This window comes from Palaemon carinicauda, chromosome 12 (genome assembly GCF_036898095.1).
Source record: "Palaemon carinicauda isolate YSFRI2023 chromosome 12, ASM3689809v2, whole genome shotgun sequence".
Taxonomy (NCBI): domain Eukaryota; kingdom Metazoa; phylum Arthropoda; class Malacostraca; order Decapoda; family Palaemonidae; genus Palaemon; species Palaemon carinicauda.
The window spans coordinates 133,849,839-133,855,718 of NC_090736.1; the positions used below are offsets into that span (position 1 = coordinate 133,849,839).

General features: G+C 32.7%; 1 long non-coding RNA gene across 1 annotated transcript; it reads right to left on the reverse strand.

Annotated features, from left to right (window-relative positions):
- Positions 1-535: 535 nt before the first annotated feature.
- On the reverse strand, positions 536-2,380 carry LOC137650644 (uncharacterized). Its single transcript, XR_011046021.1, has 2 exons — positions 1,619-2,380; positions 536-1,021 (listed from the first exon to the last, which is right to left on the reverse strand). It is a non-coding gene; the product is annotated as an uncharacterized lncRNA (long non-coding RNA).
- Between the last annotated feature and the right edge of the window lie 3,500 nt (positions 2,381-5,880).

Sequence of the window (5,880 nt, forward strand, 5' to 3'; positions counted from 1 at the left end):
ATTATATATGCATCTCTTAATTACAAACCTTAGTTACCTTGGCTTTGCAGTAACTTTATAAGAGATTAACTATGCTTTCAGCTAATACTGCTGTAGAAAACTATGCCTCTTCACACTGTAGATATCAAAATAATTTGAAACTATTCCACAGTTTAACAGTACTCAATACTCCGTTTAACACAACTATTCTCTAATATTTTTTTTTCCTTGTTCAGATAGTAATCTGCCAAAACAGCCTCTCAAACCAGGAGCCTTCATAATTATTATTACTAGCCAAGCTACTACATTAGTTAGAAAAATAAGATACTATAAGCCAAGGGCTCCAACAGGGAAAAATGGCCCAGTGAGGAAAGGATATAAGGAAATAAACTTAGTAATGAACGTATGAAATATTTTAAAAACCGTAATTAACAATTTGAATATTTTAAGAACATTTATATTAAGATTATACTTCATATATAAACTACTTATGTCAGTGTTTATCATATAAGAATTTGCTGCAAGTTTGAGCTTTTAACTTCCTACCGATTCAACTACCTGGTTAGGAAGATCCTTCCACAATTTAATGACATATGGAATAAAGCTTCCGAAGTAATGTAGTATCTGGAGAGCATTTTACTCCCTCAATAGGCAGTTTGGAGAAGCCGTGCATCCCTGCCCTACCAAGGAGACTGTAGGGATACTACTCCGTGGGTAGTTTGGAGAAAGCTTGCACCCCTTCCATCACTGCACCCACCCTTACACCATGACTGTCTGGGATGGTATTTCCATTTTGGACTCTTCGGAAAGTTGGGCGAAGCATTTCGAAAGACTTTTCCAGTGTTAAATTCTAATAGAAAGGTCTTGCATAAACTGGCCCAATTTCTTCACAAGCAAGTCTTCACCAGGGAGTTAACCAACTAAAGCTTGGTAATGCAAAATCCAACTATTCAGAACTTTTTGTAGTATCTATCTTTCACAGCATCAAAATTCAATAGATGAGCATTAACCTTGTGGTGGATCCGTATTCTGGAAGCCAAACCTGGAAGAGAATAAATAGATGTAAAAAGAAAATTTAAGATATATGAGCTATGGTTAATTTAATCCTACAATTCTGGATATTCAAGCAATTTGATTTATCTAGATTGATTTTTATGAGTTGTTAGTAATAAGAGTAAATTAAAAAACCTAAAATTTAAAAATAGCTTTAGAACAAAAAGTTACTTTAAATATAGTTTAGTTTAAAAAAAACTACGTTAATGATTAAAAAATAATTAAATTATCTTTAGATCAATATCTACGTTTACGAGTAAAATTAAACTAGCTTTTGAACACTTAAAATTTCTAGTTTCATTACTAATTTGAATTTAAGATATTTATAATTACTGAATTAAAATGGCAAAAAATACTAACATATCCAGAAAGTTAAATTAACCTTCAATAACGAACTGAAACATCAATACTTTACCCAGATTAAACAGTTTAAAATAAGCAAGCCCCCCTGTAGCGAATGACGGGCCGAAGCCCATCATTCACTACAGAGGACATTCACTCCCCCCTCAGGGGCCACTGCCCCTGAGGGGGGAGTGAACTAGCTTGCTTGGTTAAATTAAAAAAAGGAAAATTGACCTATACTTGCCTTTTAGTTCAGATGGAAAAATACGTTACCAACTTGACCTCGTTACCAACTTGACCTCGTTACCAACTTGACCTCGTTACCAACTTGACCTCGTTACCAACTTGACCTCGTTACCAACTTGACCTCGTTACCAACTTGACCTCGTTACCAACTTGACCTCGTTACCAACTTGACCTCGTTACCAACTTGACCTCGTTACCAACTTGACCTCGTTACCAACTTGACCTCTTGCTGGAAACCGTACAGATACTTTTGGAAGTGTTTTTAGATGGTGATGTCTTGTCTTTAAACAATACACTAAGATTAATCGTGTTCTAGTTACCGTTTCTCTTTCCTATTTTCTTGGTCTCTTTAAACAATCCGCACATTAAACCAATACCAGTTACTGCTTCACTTTCCTATTGTTTAGTCACTTTAAACAATCCACAAAGATAAATCCTGTTCTAGTTACCGATTCACATTCCTATTTTTTGGTCTCTTGAAACAATCCGCACATTAATCCAGTTTCAGTTACTGTTTCACTTTCCTATTTTTTAGTCTCTAAACAATCCACAAAGATTAATCCAGTTTCAATTGCTGCTTCACCATCCCATTTTATTTTCTCTCCTTATCTTGAAACAAACCACGCAAACTAAACCAGTTTCAGTAACTGCTTCACCTTATTTAGTTATCACTTGAAGCTATACACACCAGAATTATACTGTTCCAATTACCGCTTCACTTCACTAGAATTATACAGACTGCGCTCCAGACACTTCTAGTCAACACTGCAAAAAAAAAAAAACAAAGGGATTAGGGATACAAAAAAAAAAAAATTACGGGTAAAGCATTGACAAAACCTTACTGTCAAGTTATTAGCATGGTTCGATAGTCTACAAATTATCACTATCAGAAATACATAAGAAAAGGAATTAATTTAACAATAATGGCGAGTCAAGCACAGCAACCAATTTGAAAAAAAAAAATTTAAAATAAAAAAAAATAAAAAACACGCAAATTACGGGTAATTATTCACAAAACTTTAACTGTCAAGTGAGAAGTATAGCTCTATAGTCTAAAACGACCACACAGAACAGATACAAATGAAACGGAATTAAATAATCAATGATGGCGAGCCAAGCACAGCAACCAATTTGAAAAGAATCACAAATTAAATGGTATACTATAGCACAGTCAACTGTTAAAACACTTTTAAAGTCTTTAATAAAAAAAAAACCAAAGGAATTAAACTATCAATGAAAAAAAATCACCTAATAAAACAAATAAACTTAAATGACAACACTATATATAAGAAAAATAACGTAGAATACTAACGTACCTTCACAAACCGTTAAGTGTTCCGTAATTTTTCACCAAGCTTAAAGAAAACCCAAACTTGGATCATCGTATGCCATGGACAACAAAACAACACTGTTGATATAACAGCTACTTTCTATTTTTGACCAACAGATGGCGACAGTAGTCGGGCAGGTTTTATTATTATTATTATTATTATTATTATTATTATTATTACTTGCTAAGCTACAACCCTAGTTGGAAAAGCAGGATGCTATAAGCCCGGAGGCCCCAACAGGGAAAATAGCCCAGTGAGCAAAGGAAACCGGAAAAATGAAATATTTTAAGAAAAGTAACAACATTGAAAAAAAATTCTATATAAACTATAAAAACTTAAAAAAAAAGACAAGTGGAAGATAAATAAGACAGAATAGTGTGCCCGAGTGTACCCTCAAGCAAGAGAACTCTAACCCAAGAAAGTGGAAGACCTTAGCACATAGGTTATGGCACTATCCATGACCAGAGAACAATGGTTTGAATTTGGAGTGTCTTTCTCCTAATAGAGTTTGTTACTTCAAAATAAAACTTGAAGAAGAAAAAGAATGAAATCAGTTGCTATCATTTAACGTAATATGTATATGTACATATGATAATTTTGACATTTCATATATATATATATATATATATATATATATATATATATATATATATTCATATAAGCCATATATTATACATCTAATATCTGGATTCTCTCTACCTCGGCATCAGAGACCCAAGGGGGAATCAACTCAAAGATAATAGCTTCTGGTCGGCCGGGGAATCGAACCTGGGCACAAGAAACTGAAGTTCCATTGTCGTAGCAATAATAATTAATGTTAATAACCATAAACTATAATCGGGAAAGGAAATTACAAATAATATCTCCTATATAATAAAGAGCAAGTATCTGGATATATATATATATATATATATATATATATATATATATATATATATATATATATATATATATATATATATAAATATATATATATATATGTGTGTGTGTATGTATGCATATATATATGTATATATACATATATATGTATATATATATATATATATATATATATATATATATATATATATATATATATATATATATAATCATCATCATCTCCTCCTACACCTATTCACGCAAAGGGCTTCGGTTAGATTTCCCCAGTCGTCTCTATCTTGAGCTTCCAATTCAATATTTCTCCATTCATCATTTCCTGTCACGCTTAAGGGGAAGAGGGAGTAGTCTTACCCTGGCGAGAGTGGGTAGGCTACCCGGACAGGTACACTCGGAAACCACACTCTCCCACGAATTGCCGAACCAGTGGGATGGAGTTAGAACAGGAGGGGGTGGGGGGAAGGGTTGAATCTGTGTGTGTGCGTGTGTTTGTGTGTATTTAAATATTTAGACATCATTTTTGTATGCTCGGGAATACTATTGTATAATATATTCCTCCTAATTTGTGATTGTTTATCTAACTCATTTAAGTAATGATAATGATTCCATTTTTAATATTTGATCGAAGAAAACTGAAAAAAAATTGTCATAATATTTCGACTAAATCCACAAAAGTTATTAAGCAATCTTAAGAGGGCGATCAACCTTTTAGCAACAAAATCCTTTGAAGACTGACGGAGCAAAGTCTATTAAGTATCTTCAAAGGAATGACATCAATGGTTGTTTATAAGTCACAGGACAAAGAGAGAGAGAGAGAGAGAGAGAGAGAGAGAGAGAGGGAGAGAGAGAGAGAGAGAGAGAGAGAGAGAGAGAGAGAGATTTGTGTGCATATGTGTTTGATAGCATAAGAAGTTTCATGTACATAGCCAAAAGCAATTTGCATCTCAGGTGATAGAAAAAACTACGTAGCTACAACTTCGTGAATTTCCAACATATCGTTGTTGTTGTTGGAGTATTATAGCCAACACTTGTTGTTGGCACGGGCCTTTCCCTTGGTTGGCACGTAGGTAACCTAAACATATCGAGAATTTTAAAATTCTACCTAATTCATTTGACAAGACGGAAGTTTTGTTTATTCCTCAAAGGAAATGTAAACAACTTTCTAAAATGTATAAAATCGAATGCAATGGCTATAAAGGGAACCAACCTGCCCTTTTCCCTATTTTCGAAAGGGGAATTTCGTCCATAAAGGACTCCTGCAGCTGATACCAATAGGTGGAGTAACGAGGTTTGCCATTTGAGACACGGGAAGGAGATTGGGCCTGAGAGATACATTACACGCTCGGTCCTAATTCTCCCGGGTGGAACAGAGTAAAATGTAAACAAACGGCCGGAGCTCTCTCTCTCTCTCTCTCTCTCTCTCTCTCTCTCTCTCTCTCTCTCTCTCTCTCTCTCTCTCTCTCTCTCTCTCTCAAATGTAAATAGCATAAAGGTCAAGAGTAATGTACAGCATGTGTCAATATTTGATATAAGGGTGCAGGAAACAAAAAATATCATAGGAGAACAAATTTCATAAATATTTAAAATATTAAATATTAAAAATTATCAATATTATAATTATTATTTATCATCATTATTATTATACAATCCTGTTTTCCTCACTAGGGTTGTAGCTTATTTATTATTATTATTATTATTATTATTATTATTATTATTATTATTATCATTATTAATAATAATAATAATAAAAATGATAATAATAATTATTATTATTATTATTATCATTATTATTATTATTTGTTTTCATTATTGTTATTATTATTATTATTATAATTATTATTATTAGTAGTAGTAGCCTACTATTATTATTAATATTATTATTATTATTATTATTATTATTATTATTATTAAAATTTTTATTATTATTATCATTATTATTATTAGCTACGCTACTACCCTAGTTAGAAAAACAGGATTGCATAAACCCAAGGGCTCCAACAGGGAAAAGTAGCCCAACGAGGAAAGGAAATAAAGAAAGGAAATAAACTACAAA